Here is a 27468-nt window from a genome sequence, read left to right as displayed (position 1 = left end):
GCTGGATTTAATTTTTTCCAACATATTGGATACGACAACTAAGACTCCGCAACCACTGCTATGGACGGATCACTTTTTAATTCCCTTTTTAATCTCTTTTCCATCCCACTGCCAGACAAGGGGAAAACGCTCTTATGTGCGTAGAAATTGGGATAATATATCAGCCAACACCCTATGCCCTGCCCTCACTGTTGCCCCCTTAGCCCTGACGAAAGACGTCAACTCTGATGCTGTGGCATTAAATCACTGGATAGGCAATACAGTGGAATCTATCGCTCCTGCAAAAACTGCCACGTCACGCAGAGAATCCCCTTCCGCCCCCTGGTTCTCCAAAGAGCTGATGGCTGAAAAAAGCAACTGTAAAAGGCTGGAGCGCCTTTGGCGAGTAAATTATTGTGATTCAGCAAAAACTTGCTATAAAAAAGCTCTACACGGTCTCCATCAATCCATAAAAAAAGCTAAAAAACTATTCATTGTGAACTCCATTCATCTAGCGGAGCAATCAAGTAAAGAAGTCTTTAAGATTGTTCAATCTTTTTTTAAACCTAGGGCTATTGAGACTGAAGTTATCCCGTCGGCGAGACTCTGCGAAGACATCTCGGACTTCTTTGACAAAAAAATTATGAAAGTGTATAACACCTTCACGAGCCCTGAGCCCACAGTTATGGCAGACATGACAAAGAATGAGCTGCCCTCCCTTTCCTTATCTCAATTTCATCCTATCCCCCTCCCTGAAGCATTAAAGGAAATACAAAAATGCAAATCAGGGGCCCCTGATGACCCCTGCCCACCTAAGCTCTGGAAAATGATGTCGGACGCTATTGTAGTACCACTCCTACATATATGGAATACATCCATTGAAACAGGTACGTTTCCTGAGTGTTGGAAACATGCCACACTTCTCCCTCTGAAAAAAAAGCCCAATGGTGCTCCCGATGATCTAAGTAATCTCCGCCCAATCTCCTTATTAGCAGCCCCAGGTAAAATGCTCGAAAAGCTGATACAACGACAATTGAACAGCTTTATTGAGGATAAAGGGATTCTTCATGAAACAGTCAGGTTTCAGGTCCGGTTTCAGCACCGAGACCGCCCTTATTGAGGTAGCCGAATCGATCAGGTGGTCCTTAGATTCAGGAGCATCAGCTATGTTGGTGCTCCTGGATCTATCAGCCGCTTTTGATACGGTGGATCACGGCAGAATGCTGCTACGTCTGAAGGACATAGGTCTGGAAGATAAGGCACTGAGCTGGCTCCACTCCTATCTCACAGATCGTTCTCAGAAAGTGGCATTGGGCACCTTCTCCTCTAAGCCAAAACATCTTTGGTGCGGCGTCCCTCAGGGGTCGGCACTCAGCCCTCTTCTTTTTAATGTTTATCTAGCCCCACTTTTCACTCTGATTGCCAATTGGGGGGTTAAGGCAATTTCGTATGCAGATGATACGCAATTAGTCTTCCCCTATTTGGATGTGTCGGAGGCAGCTTTTAGCAAAATGAGGGGCTGCCTTCGAGATGTTGCCAGCTGGATGAATGCAAACAAATTAAAATTGAATGCAAGCAAAACGGAGGTAATATTCTTTGGTAAAAACACTCATCCTCCTTCGGACCTATGGTGGCCTCCTGAAATGGGCCCACCACCATCCCCTGGAACCAATGCGAAGAATCTGGAAGTAAAATGGGATGAGAATCTCTCTTTTTCCTCTCACATACAACAGGTTTCTACTGGATGTCTCCACAAACTCAGAAACCTTCGTAGGTTCCTTTCTTTTCTACCAGAAGAGTGTCGCAAAACGGTAGTTCATGCGACAGTTACTTCCAGATTAGACTACGCAAATGGCCTTTATCTTGGCTTGCCTAAATATCTGGTGCAACGCCTTCAGATCGTACAGAATGCGGCTGCGAGACTGATAAAGCACATTCCTTTCAGACAGCATGTCTCTCCGCATCTGCGCGAGCTGCATTGGCTCCCAGTGGCAAGTAGAATAAAATTCAAAGTTCTTACCCTAGCGTTTAGAGCACTAAAAGGGACCTGCCCCAATTACTTAAAAATCAGACTCCCCCGCTACCATCAGGAGAGGCACTTGCGTTCTAACTCCCAGCTTCAGCTACTCGTCCCACGAGCAAAAAAAGCCAGACTTGGGGGCAGGTCTTTCTCTGCCGGCACGGCGAAACTTTGGAACGCCCTGCCTTCTGCCATCCAATCTGCCACGACAGAATCTAGCTTTAAGAGGCTTTTAAAGACCTGGCTCTTTATGCAGAAAACTTGAGCATTCCTCCCTGCCTCCTGCTTCTCTGATTTCTGCTCACTTAGCGCCGGGACACCTCCTCGTGAGGTAGCTGTTCGCGCTCTACAAATATCAGTATTATTATTATTATCTTTGATCCCATGTGGAGACTTACCACTGCATTTTTTGTTGGGGCAGCTAAGGCCTCCATTTTGGTGTCCAATAGCCGTAAAATCATGATTCCAAGCCTTTTTGGTATCCCAGTTCTTACCCTGGTACCCACCCTTAGACTGTGTGGCGGTCCCATCCTTGTGAACAGGTTTTTGGGGCCTTTAGAAGACTTTGTTTTTATCTTTTGCTTGAACGCCCTCTTTTCCTGGGGGGAGTGGGGGGGGGCTTTTGACCTCTTTCATTTGGTCTCTGTAGAATTACAACACCCAATCATCAGGAAAGTCTTCTTAATTAAAGCAGCACAGTACAATGGGTCTACATGCAAGCAGGCTCACTGGACAACTCAGTTCACAAAGGCATTCCAGAACACCCCTGGCAACCATGGAACTGTAGCTACACACTGAAGGTAAACAAACACAGTTTAAGGCGCATAGGTAACACATTTCCCTCCTTAAATAAACAAAAACAAATGAAATTTACACCAAACCTATATAAATGAAACTTACACCAACCTATATAAATGAAACGTACACCAATCTATAATTATCTAAACCCTGCAATAAGATTACCACCTAGGTGGAAGTAAGAAGGACCCCTACACTATAGACCCCAAAACCTACAGATCTTACTTTATACCTCTGCACTTGACAACTCTCCTCACATTCCACACTTTACCATCCTGAGTGACCAAACTATTTTTATAAACTTTCATCACTTTAAGCGCACAACCAAACTTGGAAACTCCTTTCACAGTAAAACCAGGTTTGAGTAACCTCACAGATCCCCCACTTCAAAGGTGGGTACTCGCACTCTCTATCTCTCATCATACCTCACTTTCACCTTCTTCCGTTTTACCTTCTCGGGCCTCCCTTCTAAGATCAAAGCGAAAGGACTCACTGATGACAGACTGTGGATGTATCTTATTATTCCTCATTATCTCTCAATACACTTTTCCACGCACCTCCTGAACTACGTGCCACTTCTATACAGTCTTTGAGTACGCAATTGAAGCGCTCGACCTGACCATTTCTCCTGTAGTTAATATAAAGATGTGGTGACATGCCTGAAGCCACACCCAGACAGGAACTCCTCCATCTCCCGTGACTCAAGTTGCATACCATTATTGGTAACCAAGACTTCTGCACACCCTTCACGAGCCAAAACATCTCTAAAGAATTCAATCACCACAAAAGACATGGCAAATGGAACAAACCTGACCTCAGGCAATCATAACTAACACAAATCTGGCTTGCCGGGGCAACCAATTAAACAGGCCAGAAATATCAAAAAATACTTTCTACCAAGGTGAATTAGGCAATGACACAGGTTTGAGAGGAACAAGATATGTCTTAAGCATTCTATCACTGTTCACATACACTGTACACTCCCTCACCATCCTGTCCACCATAACATCCATACCAGGCCACCAAAAATTAGCCCTGATAAGCCTCTTCACAGATTACATTCCTTGGTACCCCTCATGTGCCAACGTCTCTTGCATGGCACCCAGAGGAACACACTTTCCTCCTTTAAAGATTAAATCACCATCTATTTCCAACTCACCCAAAACTTTAAAGAAAGGCTGCACTCCCAAACTGAAGCCTTTCTCCTTGGGCCAACCATCCACCAAATATTTCTTAATAAGGCGCAACACAACTTCATCACTAGTTCTCATAGCCATGTCACCGCCAACAAACCGTTAAATTCCACACTCACAAAATCACCAACCATTTCCATCTCATTGTGCTCTTCGCTCCTGTCATCTGGACATGGCACTCTGAAAAGACTATCGGCCAGAACATTGCATTTTCAAGGCACATACTCAAAACTGAAGGCGTATTCCCGAAGTCTCAAGGTAAGTCTTGCTATGCGTGTAGTGGCATTCCATTCTCCCTCTGGTGACAAAATACCCACCAAGGGCCTATGGTCAGTCCTAAGAACAAACCTGCAACTCCATACATCGTTTAGGAAATGCTCCATGGCCCACACACAAGCCAGCACTTCTTTTTCAATGACTGCATACCTTCTCTTGGCTTCATTTAGCATTCTGAAGCAAATGCAATATGCCATTCATCCTTACCACTCTTTTGCCCCAAAACTACTCCAATACCATATAAACTGGCATCTACTGTAATAATGCAAGCTTTTAGACAAAAAGGTTTTAGTGTACGAGCTTGTGCAATTTCCTACTTGATAAGTTAGAAAACGGTCTGTTGCCTTTATGTCCAAATAAAATCAGTTCTGTTCCTCGTTAGCTCTCTGAGAGGTTCCATTTTAGCTGCAAACCCACATATGAATTTGCTGTAACACTCATACCGCCCAGCAAATTATAACAACTTCTCTTTGTTGTTAGGGGAGGGAGCATATACAATGGCATCAACCAAGGATTTCTTAGGAACCAGCCCATTACCACACAGCGTGTGTCCAAGATACTCAGAGTCACGAAAAAACTTGCACTTCTCCCCTTTAAGTGTCAGACCATGACTCTCCAAATGCCTGCAAACTTCCCCCACATACTCCATGTGTTCCTTCTCATTCTTAGAGAAAATAAGAATATTATTCTGAAAATATTTTATGAATTTGTCCAAATCTCTGAAAATATTGTACATAGCTCATTGAAAAACTGATGCCACAGAGACCAGGCCAAAAGACATTCAGATAAATTGAAAAAGGCCTGTGGGGTAAGAGATGCAGTAAACTGCCGTGACTCCTCTGTTAACTCAAACTGGTGGTATGCAGAATGAAGACCTAATGTAGAAAACACTTCGGCTCCTTCTACATACACACAACCTCATTGATGTTTGGCAGCGGATGACAGTCCACCATCAGGTTGGCATTAAGAATCATCAAGTCCACACACAACCTAAGACTTTGTCAGCCTTTCGGGCCAAAACAATGAGGGACACCCACTCAGAAGATTCAACCTCTCCAATTATTCAATTTTTTACCATTTCATCCAATATGTTTTTCAATTCTTCTCTGACATTCAACGGAACACCTCTTAACGTCTGCTTTACGGGCATAGCATTTACTTTCACTTTGATTTTATGACCCTTTTAACTTCCCCAGCTTCTTAGAAAAACCTGGGAGAACTGGTGGACCACCCCTTCCTTGTCAATCACATCCCTAACCACCGACACAGGTTCGCTTCTTGTCAGGTTGAGAAAAATACCCAACTTCCACTGGTCCTTCCATCCAAACACATTGACACATTTTGTGGCCACATACAACGCAACCTGAGCAGATCTGTCCTTGAATTCATCATCAACCACCTCATACCCACAATATCTATTCTCAACCCATTACAACTTTCAGCAATTACATCTGACTCCCTAAGAGAATCCAGGCACACCTTGTCACCAAACCTCTGCAAACAATATTCCTTAGTAATAATGGTCCAAGGTGAACCGTAATCTGCCATTAAATCTAATTCCTTCTCCAATATGCGAACCACACACTTAGGAGATCCTATTCCTCTCACTTTCTACAAACCCTCACCAGTGCCCTTGATGGACAGTACAATTCCCACACTGCCTTCACCATCTTCATGGAAACCGCCCTCATCACTAACGCACAATATTTTCCCTTTTGCATTGATGGCTTGACTCCTCTTCCTGAAATGCCTCAACACTGGTGAAAAATGTCCCACACACCCACATTTGCTACAATCTTTACTTACAGGTGGACATTGGGAGGATGACGCTATATGGCCAGTGCTACCACACCTAAAATAATGAAGATTCCTGTCACTTCTTCTATAAATTTGAGCACCCCCACAGGCACCGCCAGCATCAATAGTCTGACTTCCATCACGGTCACCTCCTGCATTGAAAGTTTGACTAGCTCCCTTGAGCACCGCGAGTATTCACACTACAGACACCTTCAGTCTTACTACCTTTGTTCAACGATTTCATCCACACCTCTGACTGATCCAACGCTTTAGCAGTACTAATACCCAATTGCAAGTTAGGATTACCTAAAACCCACATCTTTTCCTGAACATTTTTTACTCTTAACATGCACATTGATCTCTAATCATGTCTTCAGTAATGGGCCCAAAATTGCAGTTAGTTGAAAGAGCTCGAAGACCAGTACTAAATTAATCAAACCTTTCGCCTTCCTCTTGTGCTCGGGTGTAAAACTCAAACCTGTTTAGCGCAACACTCAACTTAGGCTTGAACCGATGTTCCATCCTCAACATGGCCTTTTCATACACACTTCTGTCACCTTGGCCTTCCATAGGTGGTAGAGTACTGAAAATTACCGACCCTCTGAACCCAAACAATGCAGTAGAATGTTCTATCTTTCCACAGCCATTCTTTCCCCATCAATGGCCTTAAGATACGTTACAAACTCTTCCTTCCACCTTACTCACGGAATAGGTGGCTCACCTTTATTCTGAAGAAGCTTAGGAGGGTCAAACTGCATGTCGCTGGTAGGTTAAATCCCACTACAGATAAATATAAATAATTCACAATAGATATACTCGCACTGCCTCAGTTACAGAAATATTGCAGGAATATCCAAAGTGCTGGGAAAATTGCAATATGTTAACACAAAATAAATTGAATATAATGCCGCCTTAGCTACAGAGTTGTAACAACCATGCAATACCTAGTCCTGTTATTTTCTTTATACATGTGACAGAATAAATCAGCAAGATCGATGGCCCCAAAAACAATGTCTGCCCCCCCCTCCGCTTGCTGACAAGCTACAGTACTGCAGGGCAGACACTTGTATAATGGGGTAAAATAAGGCAGCAACAAAGCTGTGCGCAGTACCACTCACACACAAAACTTTGAATTTTGTGCATTGTCTTGTGCATCTTGCCACACCACTTAACGCTCTCAGCAGTGTCTTGTAGACGGAGCCGGCACAACACTGACAAAGCGAAGCAGCTGCGTGCCAGTTCCCATCCTCATCGCCATTCGTAAAATTCTAACACCAGATTACAAGGAAAGTCTTCTTTAATAAAGCAGCACAGTACAATGGACCTGCATGCAAGCAGGCCCACTCAAAAACTCAGTTCACAGAGGCATTCCAGAACACCCCTGGCAACCATGGAACTGTGGCTACACACTGAAGGTAAACAAACACAGTATACAATGGCATATATAACAGTCACCCCCACCAGTGGTAGTTTTGGTCACCCTTGTTTTGACCCAGTGGTATGCTTTCTTCCCGAACTCTTGAGGAAAAAGTGGACCTAAGTCTACCAGGTACTGATGTAATTTCTCTTGATAACAATTACTTAACAGATGCTCTTTTATCAATAAATTGTAAAGCCCATCATAATCATGCACATTGTTATCTTTGAACCAGCCACCTTCTAGGTTTTACTGAAAAGTCTACAAAACCTACCCGGACTGGGTTTTTCGAGTCTCCCTGAACCTGATCCTGTATTCCTCAGAGGTGAGTCCAAAGCCCTCAATCAGGGTATCCTTCATGAGGTCATAAGGCCCATCATCTGCCTCATTCTGTGTCAGGAGCCTATCCCAACACTTTCCTGAGATCAGCCTACAGAGCAGAGAGCCCAAATACTTTTTCCTATGTTCCTTCAGTTGACAAGCCCTTTCAAAAGCTTAAAACCAATTATTGATATCATAACCTTCAGTGTATTTTGGGACAATCCCTTTGGGGATTTTAGGGTCAAAGCCATCTTCCCTAATTATAGTTTTTCTGCCACCAGACATGGGTCCTAGGTCCATCTCGGCACTTTCCTTTTCTATAGCCAGGAGTTTAGCCTCTAATGCTATGCTCTTGGCTAGTTTTTGAAGGTCTGCATCTTCAGTATCAAATTCTTCTGGGGCACTACAAGTAGTGCTCCCAGGTGCTGGAATCATAATCTACTTCAGCATCTACTGCCCATTCTCCAAGGGGGCTTCTCCCTCAGCCATGGCCCTAGCATTATCAGTAATTTTTGTAGATGTGTTTTGTGGATCTAGGCCCCATGGTGAGGTTCCATGCTTTGCAGAGAGTCTGAAAACTGTCCAACTTAAGGTTCTTGTAGGGCCACAGGATGAGCTCCTGGGAAGAACCAGCTGCGTCAATCATGGTTTTAATTTAGTTGGGACCTTTTTAGAAAAGTGACAAACAATGCTAAGTACTTTCTAAAAGGTCTAACTTACTCAAAAGGCTTTTACATTCTATACAGTTTTACTGGGGGACCTAACCAAGGCCCTAACAGCCATTTTAAATAATTTTGAAAGATCGAAAAACATGTTTTTACCTAAAGACAATTTTGGATTCCTTAGTGGAATCACTTATTAACCAAGTGGTACAGCACATTTCGAGTCTTTTATCCCACTGCTGCACCACCAATGTAGGGAGCTGGCTTTTTATGTGATATATCAATAAGTTGATATACTGTGTAAAGAGTCCAGGGGTTCCCTTATGAGTGGACAGGGACTTGCTATGCAATCCCAAAGTGCTCTATGAGGGGATAGTGTGGTCGAGCAGTCTTAGGCTTAACGCAGAGGAGTGCAAGACATTTGCAGATACACACAATGATTAATAAATGACAACATGACTCAAGAAGGAGATCCACACCAATTTATAAAAAGACAAAGTATATTTATATATGCTTAGGCATCAGAAAAAAATTGTTCGGGTAAGTAGTTTTTAAATATAAATTCTTTGCACTTCAAAAAGGAGACAATGCAATGTCTGATTTTTGCAACGTTATCCTGTGGAAGGAAGAACAAGTTCTACAAACACGCGTACAGTACATCGACTTATAGGATTAATCTCCAGGAGTTAAGGTGAGTAGTGGGCAAGGTCCAAAGCAGACCCAGCAGTTCATCACCAGTGGCACGAGGGTGGCCAGGTGCAGGGTGCAAACCAGCATTGAAAGCCCAATAGGTCACTGTAAAAAGAGAATACAGGTTCTGGCTAGGAAGCCAGCCGTGGTGAACCAACAGGGGGGTTCAAAGCTTGTGTTGCTCTGGGACATTGGGACACCTGGGGTCCTCTTCTCCACGGCCCGGGGAGTGACAGGTGCAGAGGGGTCTTTTGGCATTTGGTATTCTTACCGGGAGCAGTAGCGGTCGAGGGGCCCTGCGTGCAGAGGCTGCAGGCGACGTCTGGGAATCCACGAGGGGTGAAACTACAATGGACTCGTGCTCTTAAGGGCTGGGGAACCTTGCTGGCACCGGTGGCCCACTTCAACTCGGGCCAGAGGCTACGGATGCAATTTGTCTCTTCGGGTGTCAAGTTTTGGCGGTTCCGGAGGCCTCAGAGTCTTCTCTTTTGTATTCAGGATGCTTCCCCCAGGGTGCTGGGTCGATGTGATTAAAACCCATCCACTGAAAAAACGCATATAAGCAGTGTTTGATGGCATCTTGGACAATTGGCTTATCTTTCTTGAAAGAAAAAAGTAACTGAGTGTCGCCAGCGTAGGAGACTATCTTGGCCTCAAAAGACTCGATCAGTGTCACCAATGGAGGTCTATAAATGTTGAACCTAGTTGGGCTGGGGTTAGAGCCCTGGTGCACTTCCAAAGAGACACTATTCTTACTAGACGAAAAAGGTGGGAACCAAACCTCTTGGTATCTATTTTCGAGGAAGGATTTTAGCCACTTTAGAGCTGTGCCCCTGATGCCTATATCATGAAGATGGCCATGCAGCCTGGAGTGTGGGACTGTATCAAAAGCAGCAGAAGAGTCCAACAAAATCAGGACTGCTCTTGCACCAGCATCTAAAGTGCATCTGATCTTTTCGGAAACTTCAAGAAGCGCAGTTTCAGTGCTAACTTTAGGCCTGAACCCTGACTGGCTTAGGTGGAGGCTCCTGTTGGACTCTATGTAGTTGGAGAGCTGTCGATTCACAAACTTCTCCATGATTTTAGACAAGGCTTGCAACAGGGAGATGGGTCTGTAAATACTTGTAATATTGGGGTCTGCGTTGTTGTTTTTTTTTTTTTTTTAAGGGGCAAAATCTTGGCCTGTTTCCAGTTAGAGGGGACAATCCCAGATGCCAGAGTTTTATTAAGTAGGGTGTTCAAAACTGGATTGATAACATCCACTCCCTTTGCAAGAACAGACGGGGCAGAAGGAAAGCCTAACCTGAGATTCAGAATGGCCAGTCTCAAACCTTCCATCGAGATCGGGTCAAAAGAGACGTCACAGGTGATGGCATCAGTTGGATAAAGGCAAATGGCATGAAGATTTATTGTAGTGAGACTACTTTGGATTTCTGTGATTTTATTCTTAAATAAGAAAGCCAGTTGTTCACACCAATTAGCCGATACTGGATCAAGGATTTGTTAAAGGTTATATAAAGGGACATAGCAGTAGAATTCCGAGAATACAGAAAGTAGTATCCATCTCTAACTTCTTGACCACCCATCGCTGTAGGTCAACCTCCGTACATTCCTTCCTCACGTTCAGCCATGTTGATTCTCTCCTATTGATAATATACAACGTCAGTACTGCTGAAAGGTGGGCCTTGGAGAGAACTGCCCCTGAAAACCTTTGTCCTGATATCAAGCCCACTAAGCATAGCCTGCAGTCATGTGCAGTGGGAGATGGCCTTTGACCAGGTGCTGCATGTAAAGGCCCACAGCCATGCTGGGTGGGTGGATGTTTAATTCACTGTTTTCTGTCAATTAGTGTGGAAGTTATAGGTCCATGGTTAAGGCACCTGCAGTAGAGCTTTGTTCTGTTCACATTTTTGGAAACCAGCTAACCATATGATTAGAGCACAGCACCATGAAAGGAGGAAAATCTTGGCCTGTTTCCAGTTGGAGGGGACAATCCCAGATGCCAGAGATTTATTAAGTAGGGTATTCAACACTGGATTGATAACATCCACTCCTTTTGCAAGAACAGATGGGGCAGAAGGAGACTCGAATTTTCCATTGAGATCGGGTCAAAAGAGGAGACGTCACAGGTGATGGCATCAGGAGGATGCAGGCAAATGGCATGAAGATTTATTGTAGTGAGACTACTTTGGATTTCTGTGATTTTATTCTCAAGTAAGAAAGCCAGTTGTTTGCACCAATTAGCCGATACTGGATCAAGGATTTTGTTTTCTATCTTGAAGATTGCTGCTGGCTTGTTATCTGCCTTATCAATCTTTCCCTCAAAAAACTTCTTTTTCGTAGAATTGATTAGACTGGTGTAACTTTTGAGTGATAATTGGATTTAATTTTATCCTCCAACCTGTAATGGCTACGCCAGGCACTTTCGGCCCTCTTACAATTGTTTTTTGCCTAAGAGGTTCATTGAACCAGTGCAAGAGGGCTTTTCCGGCCTATTGTACGTCTAAGGAGGGGCTAGCTGTTTCACCCAATTATCAAATACCTGAATGTCTGAATCAAGTGGCCCAAACAAGGTTGGTGCCGTGTTTTCCAAAGTGGTTAACAAGCTATCCTGAGAAATCCTGGCAAAAGGACGAGTTAGGTCAGTGATGGCGGATGTTTTCCAACTTCCATGTGAGGTTACCTCCCAGCCAAAACAGGTTAGATAGTGATCAGTCCATGAGAAAGGGTCAGACATGCTGGATTTTTATTTGAAAAGATCAGGTCAATAATGTGTCCCCCGGTGTGTGTGGTCTTAATGACCAATTGAGAGAAGCCAAGAAGGCCCATAACATTGATAATACTAAGAGGGTCTTCATCAGAGGTGGAATCTCAGTGGATATCAAAATTGCCAAGTTACAAAAATGAATGCGTCCTCGTGTAATGCAACTGGTGCTATGTAAAGTGCTCTGATACCCGATTCGGGTCAAGTTCGCGCTATATAAAATTCTGTAAAAAAAAAAAAAAAAGTATAATGCAGTGTGAGAAACGTAGTAAGACCTGCAAACTCGCTTCATTGAGGGAGTTGAGAAAAGGGCCGGCTGGGTTGATAAATCAACCAACTGACTGTTGGGCATTCTGCTACCTTGATTTCTTAGTTTACTGATGGTTGTGTTTGGTTTCTTAATCCACTGACAGTTGTGCTTCCCCAACCAGTTCAATGATGGCAAAGTGACTACTGCTCCACACACCTCTCTGACTCAACATTTAGGACACTCACTGTGATAATATGTCATGCAAATGTGATGTGCCCATTATTACGTGCTTCAGAGATGATGGTTTGCTCACAGTGGGCCCGATTCACAGAACTAACTTAAGACACAATCCTAAACTTACTACCATTTTGGTATTCACAGAAGGCACTTACTCATTTTGGTATTCACAGAAGGCACTTACTCATTTCGGTATTCACAGAAGTTAGGAGTTCTAACTTTAGGACTCCTAAATGCCTTCTGTGAATACCAAAAGTCTTAAAGTTAGGATTGTTCTCAGTTTCGAGTAGGAAAGTTAGGACTCCTAACTTCTGTGAATACCGAAATGAGTAAGTGCCTTCTGTGAATACCAAAATGGTAGTAAGTTTAGGATTTTGTCTTAAGTTAGTTCTGTGAATCGGGCCCAGTGTCTTTATACTTTCAATGGGTCTCTGTGGCAGCTAGTTACAGTTGATACTTCTTCAGTGCAGCAGAAATCTCATTTGCAATTTGCAAAAAAATTACTTACTGAGCCCAGAATTACAGTTGGAGAAGTTTTTGGCCAATATTTGATGCAATGTTTTTTGGAATAACTGTTTTTATAACTTCCATAACCATATCAGTAGATGGTTCAGTGTTATTTACTTAGTAATGCAAATGCCTTTGATACTGGTCTACTGCTACGGGGTTAACAGGAATGCACAATTCTAGTTCAGAGTCCTATCCCCTTTCGTGGAGTCATTGGGATCCCTAATTTGGCACAGAAGTAAGACAGAATACAATTTCCACAGGCTATAGCCTCTTGGCCAACAATGCCATTTATGAACCAAGATGTAACTAACCTTCTCATTAGTGGAGGGTATGATCAGAGAGAAAAAGCAAGTAGCATTGCTGCAAGCATAGAAGTGGATTCATGACTCCAAAGCTTTTTCTACTTTTGTTGGTGGTAAGGCAATCTTAATTAAAAAAACGATTACACTGTAATCTTTTAGTAAAATCATATGGAATCCAGAGAATTCTGGCAGCAGTTCAGGGGTGGCCCTCTTAATGTGTAGTGACATTGTTTTGGCCAAGGACTGCACATATCTGTTGGAGTTCAAGAAAATTGTGTGCATTGACAAGGTTTTGGTGAAAAACTGTTTAGCCCATACTAATAGGATATTAATGAATAATGATTTTCCCTATAGAATAGATGTAGGGCTACCTCTGGAATCATCATAAACAATTAATTCAATCAGTGTTCATTAAGTAAGCCTACTCATCCATGTGGGTCTCAAGGTGCTGGGGGATGGAGGGGGGAGCTGCAGGTCCTGATGAGCGCTGAGGTTAAGTCAAAGAGCCAGGTCTTTAGATCCTTCCTGAATTGGCTCAGCTATGTGGATAGCCTGAGGTGGAGAGCCAGGGTGTTCCAGGCTTTGGCGGCGAGGTAAGCGAAGGATCCTCCTCTGGTCCTGGTCTTGCGGATCCTAGGGATGGTGGCAAGGGCCAGATCAGCGGAGCAGAGGTGTCTGGTAGGTAGGTGGAATGAGAGGCTGTGGTTGAGGTATGCTGGTCCGTGGTCGTGGAGGGCCTTGTAGGCATGTGTGAGGGCTGGAAAGTGACTTTTTATGACTGGGAGCCAGTGGAGCTCTCCCAGGTGTTCGGAGGTGTGGCTACAGCAGGGGATGTTGATGACCAGTTTGGCTGCGGCATTCTAAACGTTCTGTAGCTTCTTGAGGAGTTTCTGGGTGACACCTACGTAGAGAGTGTTGCTGTAGTCAGGTCTGCTGCTGATGAGTGCGTGGGAGAGCGTCTTTCTGGCCTCAGTGGGGATCCACCTGAAGGCCTTTTGAAGTAGGTGAAGAGTGTGGAAGCCTGATGAGGAGACAGCGTTCATCTGGTGGTTCATCGTGAGCGGGATTGTAGTATGATGCTGAGGTATCGTGCGTGGTACGTGGGTGTGGGGGGATTCCTAATACGACGGGCCACCAGGAGTCTTCCCAAGCAGAGGTATTGTGCCCCAAGATGAGGACTTCAGTCTTGTCTGAGTTGAGCTTAAGGCAGCTGTCTCCAATCCAGGCAGCGACGGCCTTAATCCCATCGTTGAAGTTGTTTCTGACCATTGTGTGTTCGTTGGTGAGGGAGAGGATCAGCTGAGTGTCTTTAGCGTAGGAGGTGATTTGGAGTCCGTGGTTCTGACTAGCGGGGCCATGTAGATGTTGAAGAAGGTGGGGCACAGGGAGGAGCCCTGAGGGACTCCGCAGCTGATCTCCGTGGGTTCGGACAGGAACTTTGGGAGTCTGACTCGCTGTGTTCTGCTGATGATGAAGGAGCGGATCCAGTCTAGTGATTTGTCGTGGATGCCGGCATCGAGGAGTCTCGTGCTTAGGGTGCGGTGGGAGATGGTGTCGTCCAGGAGGATGAGAGCTGCTGTTTCTCCCTGGTCAAGGAGGGACCGGATGTCATCGGTGGCGGCAAACAGGGCGGTCTCAGTTCATTAAGGTGAGAGTTATCTTTCGAGCAGGGACAGATTTGACAGTCTATACAGCCTTCATAAATACATGAAGATTTATCCAGCATAGTGTTATTTGACAAGTGAGTACTGGAGACTTCCCTGGTAAGATTTTTACATTTATCTTACTTGTTGTTAACCAAGTATTGATATTTTGTTAATCATTAAATCAATAAAATGTTTGCTATTATTTGTATTGGAAGCACAACTGAGGCAGAAGAAAAGTTGTTTGGGATCCTAAGGATCCACGGTGTGACTATTGTTTCGATGGAACTAGCCTTTCCTTGTTTTCAGGTAAAGTTATATAAAAGGACATAGCAGTAGAATTCCGAGAATATGGAAAGTAGTATCCATGATTAACTTCTTGACCACCTATCGCTGTAGGTCACCCTCCCTGCAATACTCTCTCTACATCCCTTTCCCACGTTCAGCCTTGTTGATTCTCTCCTATTGTTAACATACAGAGTCGGTGCTGCTGAAAGGTGGGCCTTGGAGAGAACTGCTTCTGAAAACTTTTGTCCTGACACCAAGCCCATTAAGCATAGCCTGCAGCCATGTGCAGCGGGAGATGGCTTTAGGCCCTAGCCTCTGACCAGGTGCTGCATGTAACGCTCCACAGCCATGCTGGGTGGGTGGATGTTTAATCCACTGGTTCATGTCAATCAGTGTGGAAGTTATAGGTCCATGGTTAAGACACCTGCAGTAGAGCTTTGTTCTGTTCACAAGTTTGGAAACAAGCTAACCATATGATTAGAGCACAACACCATGACGTAATACCCTTCGACTCCCCCTCACTGAATATTTACACTGTGAACATCTTTGATAAGTTCTGTCTGGGATATCTCAAATTTCTACATAAGTTTCGTTGTTCTTTCTCAATGCACTATTAAGTGCTAGTCTTTCTTGACTATTCAACTACAATTTTTATTTGCCTTAGAACTGTGTGACACTGAGGTTGGAATTAACATTATCAGCACTGCTTTTAGTCTGAAAACACCATAAATGAACACCACTTAAACTTGCACAGCCCAAATGTTTCTAGAAATTCTTTATAAAATATGAAGTTGTATTGTTAAAGCACCTCCTGCTCTCTTTATCACTACAATAGTGTAACACTACAGTTGTTAGTTTGAAAATGAATCACTCAGTTTCCCATTAATTACTATTACTCATTTATTATCCCATTAATATGTCACTTAAGGAACTTTTATAATTAAAAATACATCAAATATCCCACACAGTAATGTAAGAAAATGAATCACTTGCACAAAAATTAAGTAGTAATCAAACTACGGATTTTGCAACCCTTTGCAGACAGTCATGAAAATATTCTTCTGAAAACCTTGCGAAGCCCATCCAATCACTGATACATGAATATCTCCTCATTGAGTCTTTAGCTGAACTCGTGTTCGATATAGAATGCTACCATCGAATAAATCTCCATTGTCAGCCTGTAATGTCTCATTAGAGTTAAGCCTTTTTGAATTATTTGTTACAACAAAAACATTGGTGGAACTTGGAAGGACCGTGATATCTTTATCCAAAAATGTAAGGTTATTTTTTGAACACCAGTTTCCAAGGTTACCAGATCCGAACAAGATTTTCCCTAATTAGTTCCAAAGAGCACAATACAATGCTGGTTCTTCAGAAGACTGCAACTTTAAAATCATTGGTGGTTCTTAGCAGCTTCAACCAATTACTGAATAGACTATATATTGCAATACATGGTATGCCCTTGCGAAGATAAAAAGGTCAAGCTGTTTTTGTTCTGGAAGGGAGAGCCACAATGTATTGGTTACCTCTCAATATACCTTTATTTGCGACCCAGCATTTTGTCCTTTTTTACAGACACATAACAGCCAATCACAATGCAACTACCTTAAAGCAATAATGTTTTTTCTATTCACATCTCTGCTTCTTGGGGCAAACTTCAGATTCCGCAGAGCACAAGGGCCCTGCCTGGTTAATGTGTGGATAGTTGTTCAGTGGCGTAGCTAGTCCTTAGGCTGCCCGTGGCGGCCACCGTGATTGCCACCAGCGATGGCCTGATCGATGAGCGGGGGGTGTACGGGGGTGCTGGTGATTCATGCAGCCGTGACAGCCGCGGGTAAGAGGGGGGTTCACTACCGCGATTCTTGCGGCCGCAGGTAAGAGCGGAGGAAGGGGGGCCGCCCGCCTCCCCCAAAACTCATGCCGCCAGGGGCGGTCCGCCCACGCCGCCCTGCTCTAGGTACGCCACTGTAGTTTGTCATTCCTTTGTCCACAGGGCTTGTGATTAGGTTAGATCTTGCGTAGTTAATAAGGATATGGAATTGCCTAATGTGGACATTCCATGGATTGGCATTTGTGGAACGAAATGTCATTAATATTTACCTGTGAGGAAAGTGTAAGAAAGTACCCTCTTTTTGCATGATTGCCCCCAGTTTTTGCCAAACTGCTGATGTACTCGGAGTGTGCCCTCGGTTCCTGCTAAACAGGTACCCAGGGCCTATGTTCTCTACCGAAAACTGCATTAAGACAAAACCCAATTGTCACTCTTTGGCCACAGTTCAGTCCCTTGTAAATGGTATCAAAGGCACCATGGGCACTGTGGCCAGGTAAGGTCTGTAAGGGCTGCAGCATTTATTGTGCCACCCTTAGAGGCCCTTAGAAACACACACACACACACACTGTCATTGCAGGCTGCGTGTTTTGGTGCAGAACAAAGTGAAGAGTCGACATGGCACACATCCCTGTGTGTCATGCCTACAACCCACTGCCCTGGCATGGGTCAGCTACCCCTCTAGCTGGGGGCACTATACCAGTGGTGAGGGTACAGGTGCATGAGCCCTGTACCCCTATAGTGTCTAAGCCCATTCTTAGACATTGTAAGTGCAGTAATGCCATAAAGAGTATATGGTCTGGGAGTTTGTCATTACGAACTCCACAGCACCATAATGCCTTTACTGAAAACTGTGAAGTTTGGTATCAAACTTCTCAGCACCTTAAATCCACACTGATGCCAGTGTGGGATTTAATGAAAAATGCACTCAGAGGGCATCTTAGAGATGCACACTGAAAAACAACCTAATTCTAGTATCTTGGCTGAGTGGCTGCTCGCCAGCTGTCACCACCAGACATGTTTCTGGACCCCTGGGTCGAGAGCCTGCCGCTCTCCGGGGTCTGAAACAATGCACATCCTGGGATGGGGTGCCAAGCCTCCTCCTCTAGGATGGGCAGGGTCCACGAAGGGAAAGCTTCAAAGGCTTGCCACCTTTGTAAGCTACCCAAGCCATTTGCTGCTTCCAGCAACTTGCCCCCACTGGTTCTGGCCCCCACTTTGGGCGGGAGAATCGGCGGGAAAACCAAGTGAGGAACGGTGGTGTGTCCACCTTTGCCAACCCCACTCCTCAGGTGGGGAAGGGGAGGTGACGCACAACTCTCAGTCCCCGCCATTTTGCAGATGGGGGGGACCGAGCCAACCAGAGAGAGGCATATGCCCCCCTCCCACTAAAGGGTGGCATAATAGAGGGTGTATTTAGGGGCAACCCCAAACCTTGCCTCCTTACACAAGAACCGACGAGAAGAAGAAGGACCAAAGAAGCCGTGCTGAACTAAGAAGAGGAGGATGCCCACTGACTTGGCCCCAGCCCTACCAGTCTGTCCGCACTTCGAACCTGCTCCAGAGAAATCACGGTATGTCCTGCAGCCACCAGCTCTCAAGAACCTGAAGGACCTGCCCTGCCTTACAAAACCAAGACTTTGTCTCCTATGAGCTCCGGATTTGCTCACCCACAGACTATGGTCCCAGCCAAAACCGCAAGTCTGAACCACTCTGCACCTGACGCCCACGGCCTGAGTTCGAGTGGCCCAACCCCACGAGGAGGTCTCCTTGGCGATCCTGACTAGAGATCTGGTGATCTCTGACCTGCCTCGAATATCCAATCGACGCCTGCAGCCCCTTTCTGGAGGATCACCCTGACCGCGACCAGAGCTGGTAAGAAAACCCGACCCTAAAGACACCCCCGTATCCGACGTCCCACGGCCCTGGGTGGCCCAACAGACGGGTGTCACAGCATCCCCAGGCATTCCAACTTACCTCTCCAACTGGTAGTCACCTCCAGAAGATCTTCGTCCCCAAGACTGCAGTCCTTGTTGCAACTGGAGAATCCCCATTGAAATCAACAGGGCACTCGACGCCAAAACAGCACCCTGCACCCAGCTGCACCGCTGCTGGTGCACTTTGGGTGATAACTTGGATCCCCCTTTGCCCTGAGCCTAACCAGAGTTTTGCTCCCACAATCTTGTGGCCTGCTCGTGAGCAGACACCAACCGGAGGTCCCCTATCCCCCACTGGATAACATTGGACATCAGCACTCCGCACCTGGTTGCCCTAGTGCTGCTGAGGGTGTTCTGAGAGTGCATCCTCCACCCTGGGGGAACCCTGGTTCTAACACCAGAATACCAACTCCCACAAATAACTACGTACCTGTAAACCGATAACTCCATTTCCTCCCATAGGACTGCATTGACTGCTTTTCTTGAAAATTGTTTTAAGTGTGGAGTTGGTTTGTGTGAAAACTTGGAAAAACTGCAAATGTACTAAAAGTAAATTACTTACCTTTTGTCTAGGAAATGTCTCAGTATGATAGCTAGGCATATCACAATGATTAGCAAAAGTAATCTAAAAAGTAACGTGCACAGTAATCTGTAAAGTAACTGAAAAGTAATTTCAAACTGTTGACTTACCTGTAAATCAACCAACTGCATTTGAACCTGCATTCAACTGTAAATCATTGCATACGATTTTGCAAAGTATTATTTCACTTACCTGCAGCAGGCTTGGTTTGGTCCTAGAAATAAAAGAACTAAATAATATTTTTTATACAAATTGGTCTGAGTTCAGTCTTTGAGTGTGTGATGTCGTTTGCTGCCTGAGAGTGTACAACAAATGCATAACACTACCCTCTGATAAAGCCTTACTGCTCGCACACACTACCACAAATAGAGAGTGAGGTGCTATCTACTTTTACCTCTGCCTACCCTTGGGGTTCCACTGGACTCTGTGCACACTAAACCTCATTTTGGTATAGCATATACAGAGCCAGCTTCCTACAGAAAGCATTTTAGCAAGTGAGTAACGTGAAGTAATAATTGTGCATTGAGGAGGGAATGATTTAAGCACAGTAACTGGTGTTGCTTTATCTTTCACATTTATTTTCAATGTATTCATCTATATCTTTTATGCTAATCTTTGTAAAGTTGATGCATCTCTTCTCCCACTCATCTTTTGACTATTCAAACATATCAATGACAAAAGCAGAAATGGTTTGACTATTTTTGTCTACAAATAGACAAATCTCTAAACATGTCAATAAAATAATTTCTGCATACATTTGTTACCACAGGGTCAAGACTGATTTGCATATGGCTGGGTCCAAACTGGAATGGCATGGTGAGGAGAAAAACGATGGATTTAGGCCCAGATCTCTGTACTGGGGTGAATGTATGACAGTGTTCTGCATTCTGTCCATCAATAGTTCTTTTTACATTTGTTACCATGGTACAGGATCGGTCTACAAAAATAACATCCGGGTTGACATGCCAGACATTTTCTGAACAGATTGAGTGCATCTGACAGCAGAAGGCACTAGGATCTTCCTAAGCAACCCAAAATAATTTATAAAATGATGTCTATATCTGTACAAAGCACACCAATAAACACAAAGGTTCTTCGCTTAGCCACCTCAACCATATGAATCAGTTCTGTTTTTCTACAAAGCCGAAGCAAGATCCAATATTGCTGCATGGTTTTCCCATAGCTCCCTTGATCATTTTGCGCAAGAACTGCAGATTGTCTTACTTGCAAAAAAAAAAAATAAGGTGTCAATAAACCCATAAGCAGCAAGAATTTTGCTCAGGCCTGCTCCCACCCACAGAGGACAGCTAATCCCTGCTGCGCACAGACTTTGACTATAAGCTGCATTGAAATCCATGAGCAGAGGTAGGGGGCTACTGGGTCTGGCCAGGCCCCGCACTCCGACCCTCCAGGGACATCCGACTGCCGTCCCATATAGCTTTGGTCTTGTGCAATGGGGTGTGACACAGAGACTGGCTTCTGTCAGGTCCTCTCACTACCCTCAACGGGCATCTGGCCCCTGCCATGCACAGCTTTAGCTGTCAGCAGTGGCGTTGGGCTGCAGGGCCTGTAACCCACCCTCCATTAGCACCTGACCCCCAACTTTTGTGTGCCATACAGCGGAAGTCTTAAGTGGACATGCCTATCCTTGTGCCAAAAAAAACGTTAACTATTCCTTTCAAGACTTCTGTTACGAAGTAATCTTCAGTTAAGCCATCGTCAATTGTTTTTTGTGCTCTTAGACATATTTTCTCAGTGACTTTTCTACCATCTGACTTTCTTGTTTATGTGTTGTGTGCTCTATTCTATTCTATCCGGATTTCTAGAGTGCATGGCTCCCGAAGACTTCCCAGCGCTATCCTCACCACATTATTGAAACCTAAGCTACACCGAGACAAGTCTTGGGTAAAGACTAAGGGCCCGATTCCGATCTCGCTCGGAAGGGCTCTGAACGCGGTCCGGCTGGAAAATGTCCAACCCGTACATGTAATTTCTGAACAACACGTACATCTGTATGAGCAAGCAAGTACGATGCGATAATCGCGTAATCGCTGACCGAATCGTATCCGGGACCGAACCGCTCCATATGTCTTGTCCGTAGCCAAACGGTGCCGTACAATGGAGCCGATTTCCGACTGAGCAAGTACGATGCACGATTCGGACAGCCGGATCGAGTCGAAGCCTCCGACTCGTAAAACTTCTGGGAAGTGGACTTCGGGGGGCCATAGAGGGCCCCCATTCACCTGTAGCCTTACGAGTCGGTCACAGTGGGGGACCCAAGGGTCCCCCCTACACATGCATGTACGGTGCGGGTGGCACCGAAGCGTCCCCGCGACATGGGGCGCCCTTTTCCGCAACGTACCTTTTTCGTCAATGGCAGCCTATGTACAACAGGCTCCCTTTGACTTCAATGGGGCTCCGAGCGACCCGAGTCCGTCAGCGCATACTCGCATCGTACTTGGGTGCTCGGAGCCCCGGAGCCCGAGTCGGTCAGAAAGCCCTCCGGATCCCAGCCGTACGGAGGGTTTTCCGAGCTGGATCGGAATCGGGCCCTAAGTAGGATAAAGCCATGCTTTTAAATGCTTCCTAAATATAAGTTCATTATCCATCATACACCGGTTAATGGGCATAGAGTTCCATGTTGGGTTGTTCTCATGTTCATGTGCGTGAGTATTCTATTGTGTGACCGCGCCTCGCCTACTGGAATGCACAGGCGTAGGTGCGGAATCCTAGAGGGTGGAATGTGGGGACACTCGAGCTGGGACTTGCTGCGAGGAGGCGGTTGTTCTGTGCCCCTCCTCCTGACTGTCGGTGTGAATGGTCCTGAGATTGGAATAAAGCCAACATAAGAAGCATCCACATGTGTCCAGTCGTGATTAACTTAAGAATTCTGGCGATGATTCTCAGGACCGCTAAGAAAAGCATCGCCTTCTGCCACAAGTGAAGAGGTTCAATTTTACAAGGCACTTGTGCGTTTATTTGTACAGCATCCAGTCATGATTAACTTAAGATTCCACAGCTTAGGAATGAGATAAGAGAAGGAGTGTCCACCTCATTGTGTCCTATGTATTTGGGGCACCTTCATAAGTCGTTCTTTAGTTGACCTCAGTGCCCTGCTTGGAATTTAAGGCACCATAAGTGCTTGTAACAAAGGGGCGTTTTGCATGAAGTCCTCTGTGTGCTAGGCATAGAACCTGGAACTTCACCTACTGATCAACGGGAACACTAAGGCATTCTAAGCAGAGATAGGTCTTGGAACGTTAAGCAGAAGCCAAGCCGCCATGTTTTGAATGACTTGTAACTTTTAGTCACATGTCGTGAGGCCCCAGGTATAGGGAGTTCCCATAATCCATGTGTGATAGCACTAAAGCCTGGACAACAATTCTTCTAGAAAGAATGGGAAGCAGCCCTAACATTTTTCGGAATGTTCTGAGGAGGCCCTACAGTTGGCGGCAAGTTTCTGAGTTTGTGCTTCCATTGTTAGTGATTTGTCAAGCCATATCCCCAAGCGTATTAATGGGGGTACTATGAGTTGGTTCTGTGCCTAGACATTCAGGCCACCCTAACACCAGCTGGAAGTTTGCATTTTTGCCCAGCACCATAAACTTCGTCTTATCCCCACTGCGCTTGTATAGAGTTTATGGGTTTTCCGGGTGAACTCCATCAGAGCACAGTTGGCATTACCAATGCAGATTATATTTTTAGATTGAGATGGAGCAGAGAACAGCGTGGACCAAGTGGATTTTGTCATCAAGTTTTATAGCCCAGATCGCAGGCCTACTGGCTTTATCAATTCTAGTGATTTTTCTAGGGATTGTGCATTACGGAGACTAAAGATCAATATATTTACAGGGGTTTCTTCATTCACGGATCAGATCATGCTGTCGACTGACACCAGAGAGGAACGCTCTTGGAGGTTAGAACATATTGTGGCTGGTAACTGCAGTGCCATTTCTGACTCCCAGCTAGATCTCGCCATTGAGTCAGATACCAGCAGGTGGTGCTGGAGAGCCACATCTGGTTCAACCTCCACAGGAGGTTGTAGGTCAGAAGCAGATTTGGCCCTTCATATCAACTGTCTAAAGCTTCTGGTAGGCTTATTTGCCATAAAAAAAAATGTCACCCCGGAAGACGAATTGCTGTATGCTCCTTTCGATGGACAAACTTTTGGGGGCTCATTACATGAACAAAGTAGGGGGAAAGAAGTCCAAAATTTTAACAGAGATAGCTAATTATTTTTTTAATTTCTGCCTCCAGCATTGGATTTCAGTGAAGGCCAAGTACATTCCGGGACAGAAGAATGAGGCTGGATCTCCAGACATCTGAAGGAGGCTAGCGATTGGAGGTTGTATCCGCGGGCGTTTCAACTTCTGCACAAGAAGTCTGGGTCATGTGGCATCGATCTCTTCACATCCTGGTTGCACAGCTACCTGATGGATTTCTCCTCAGTTGGAGGTCGGATGCAGTGGCAAAGGCAATGGATGCATTTCTTTAGGACTGGAGCAGGAACCCATTGTCTTTTGTCTACACTGTAATTTGTATTTTCATTTTGCATGTTTTGTGCAACCTTGTGAGCACCAGGGCGATATTGTATTTTTGTATTATTTTGTTTTATATGAATATTTTGCAATAACCAATGGTATTTTTCAAATAATTGTTGTGGGGGCTAGAGCTTGGGCGTTGCTTATTGATTATTACTGAAGAACATTTCTATAGAAAATGAAAATCTAACATGGCCAACTTAACAGTTCCGCTAAGTAGTAAAAGTTGGGAAAAGATGAAGTAGTAATATTCATTGGAAAATATAATAATATTGTTAAATAGGATTCAGCGTCACGTTAACCTATATTGTAAACCAACAGATTTTACAATCCCATTTGATATTGCTATGTTATGACTACCTTTAAAATGCAATAAAATACAACAAAAAAGAACTTTGAGAGTACTATAGCCAGTTTGAGGCACCTAAACGTGCCTTTTACTGAAAGGATGTGGCTACACCGGGTGACCCAGGCCCTCCCTTCCTCACTTAAAATGCCCTTAGGCTTCCTGGTTGTAGAATTATTTATTTGGTACACTCTTTTTTGCGGCCTGGGTTTTGTATAAATTGTCTTTGATGTTGTAAGGGATCAAAGGCAGTCCAGACCACTAACGGGAAGAGAGAATAGCCGGTGTTGTCTCCCTTTATCCATGTTCCCAAGTTTTCCCTTCAGCGTCGGGGTGTCTTCCTCAGGAGGGAGCTGAAACCAAAAAGAAAATAAGAAGAGGGTCAGGCTGCTGTCCTCATGTTTAAGAAAATGGGGGAAGGGTTGTACTCCTCTCACCAGTGCCCTAACCATGTGGTTCCTAAGTGCAGGGAACAATAGTGTATTAAAGGCGGTGTGGCCCGCAAACCCGCCCACCAACCCTTAAAAGCAAACAAACGTGCACTAGGCACTTGCCTGAACCCACGACCCTCCAGGGCCATGGTGAGGGGAGTCCTTGCCTCCACTTCCACCTCTGGAGTACTGGTCTCTAGAGCATTGCTAAGAGGCCCTCCCCTTCTCCCGATGGAGGGTCCAGCGGTCCCGGTGTCTCCATTTCTTGTGCCATGCAGGTCTCTGTCCTCAGTCTCTCTTCCGGCTCGGTCCTCCCTTGCAACTTCTTCCCTCCTCGGCTTCCTGAAGTCAGCGCTTCCTTTGCGTTCTAGGTCCCACCTTCTTGCTTTGTCGCTGGCATCCGGACACACCCACGACGTGCCCAATCGACTAGAGTGGGATGCTCACTTCGGGGCTGGTCTGAAGCCACCGCCATGTTAGGCTCATCGAGAGACTCGCCAGCATCAGTGCAGGAATTCTCACACTGCCTTCCCCCTAGAAATGGACAAGTGGGCCATCCTGAAACGGGGAAATGAGATAGGAAGTCAATGTTTATCTGAAGCTTCCCCCGAACATGTAGGGTGCTAAAGGAAAATGGCTCCATGGCAAGGAACCAGCTAAGAGCTTTAGGATTGGAGTCCTTATGCATGGTCAGTAAGCAAAAGGAAATACCGGCCCAAGAGGTAATACTGAAGGGCTTACATAGCCCATTTAATGGCTAGGCATTCCTTCTCAATTGTAGTATTACGTGTTTCCCTAGGGAAGAGCTTCCTACAAAGGAAGAGAATGAGGCGTAGGTCTCCCATTTCATCAGGTTGAGATAGTGGGGCACCGAGGCCCCTCCCAGAAGCATCAGTCTGGAGAATGAAGGTTTTTCTGAAATCGGGACACGCAAGGACTGGGACAGTACACAAGGATTCTTTTAACTGGCAAAAACTCTGCTCTTGCAGAGAGGACCAATGGATGTGTTTTACCAACGTCGATGAGGAGGTATGCGAGAGGACTAGCCATGTTTGAAAAATGAGGGCTGAATCGTCCGTAATAACCCACCAAGCCTAAGAAAGAGCGGACGTCCTTTCAGGTGATGGGACGAGAGATATTCGAGATGGCATCCACTTTGTTCAGTTGCAGTCTGATGATCCCTGCCTGTATGTCATATCCGAGATACTCAATGTGGTCAGTATCAAAAGTCATTTTTTAAGGATTAATAGTGAGGCCTGCCTGTTGTAGGGTGTATAAAACTTCTTCAAGATGAATGATATGATTTACAGTCCAGACTGTGGATAACTATGTCGCGCAAGTAAGCGACGGCATATGTCTGATGAGCACGCAAAAAAAGGTCCATCAATCTTCGAAACACGGCCTGGGTGCCGTGAAAACCAAATGGAAGGAGTTTGAAGTGAAATAAGCCAGAAGGTGTGGAAAAGGCAGTCTTTTCGCAGGCCTCAAGAAAAAGAGGAATTTGCCAATACCCATTTGTTAGGTCTATGGTAGACACAATCCTAGCAGCTCCTAATCATTCTATAAAGTTCATCAACCCGACGCATGGGGTAGGCATTGAATTTTGAGATGGCATTCAGACGGAAGACAAGGACGACTGGGGAGGGGCAGGCGCTATGGGAGGGTTCAATGATGTCTGCTTCTAGCATGGCTTTTACCTCTTTGTCAACTGCCTGTCTCCTTGTGGCTGGGATACTTTAAGGTCTCAACTTAATCGGTCTCACGTTCTCTGTGATGATGTTGTGTTCGACCAGGGTCTTTCGCCCTGGGACCCCAGATAAAACAGAGGAATAGACTTTACACAGGGTTTGCAATAACTGTTTCTGCTACCCTGTTAATTGTTCTCCTAACCGGACGGGCAGTCTCCCTAGGGGTTTAGGGGGCAAAGGATAGCTCTAGGGGTTTGTCTAGTACCACGTGTTGCACTTGAATGTCCTTACACAAAGATACAGGACCGTCCCAGGCTTTGAGAAGGTTAACGTGATAGGTTTGGCCTGTCTGGTTTTTGTGGGGAACGGCTATTCAATAGGTGACTGGAGTGACCTTATCCATTACTCAACAGGGCCCTTATCAGGTGACTACCAGATTTTTATCAGTAGTGGGTAGGAGTATCAGTACATAGTCTCCCACTGAAAATTCCCTTAGTTAAATTGTTTTATCATACAGAAGTTTTGGTTGGGCTTGGCCTTTTTCCATGTTTGTGTGCACCTCCTCCCATAGTGTGGCTAGGCTGTCCTTTAGGGATGCACTGTAATGTAATGAGGGTTTACTTTTGTCCTCCTCCTCGGTCCACTGTTCCACTGCCATATAGAGGAGAGTACGGGGCTTTCTGCAAAACAGTAGTTCAACTGGCAGAAGCCCAGCGGATTTTTGTTCATGTGAACAACATGAGAGGTAGTTGGCGGTCCCAGTCTCTACCTGCCTTGTCTACACATTTTCTCAACATTGTTTTAATTGTCTTATTGTATCTCTCAATTAATCCATCTGTCTGGGGATAATATACCGATGTGCGTATCTGTTTAACTCTCAAGAGGTCGCCTACCTGTTTCATTAATCAGAACATAAACGAGGTACCTTGGTCAGTCAATATTTAGAGGGGAAAGCCCACATGGGGGGAAA

General features: G+C 45.1%; 1 long non-coding RNA gene across 1 annotated transcript in view; it reads right to left on the bottom strand.

The window, feature by feature from the left end:
- LOC146868316 (uncharacterized) overlaps positions 1 to 27468 on the bottom strand; it is a 61308-nt gene that overhangs the window by 29146 nt on the left and 4694 nt on the right. The gene's annotated exons all lie outside the window — the stretch shown is intronic.

This window comes from Triturus cristatus, chromosome 1_2 (assembly GCF_964204655.1).
Source record: "Triturus cristatus chromosome 1_2, aTriCri1.1, whole genome shotgun sequence".
Classification (NCBI taxonomy): domain Eukaryota; kingdom Metazoa; phylum Chordata; class Amphibia; order Caudata; family Salamandridae; genus Triturus; species Triturus cristatus.
Note: the sequence above shows the minus strand (reverse complement) of the source record. Positions and strands in the feature narration are given on the sequence as shown.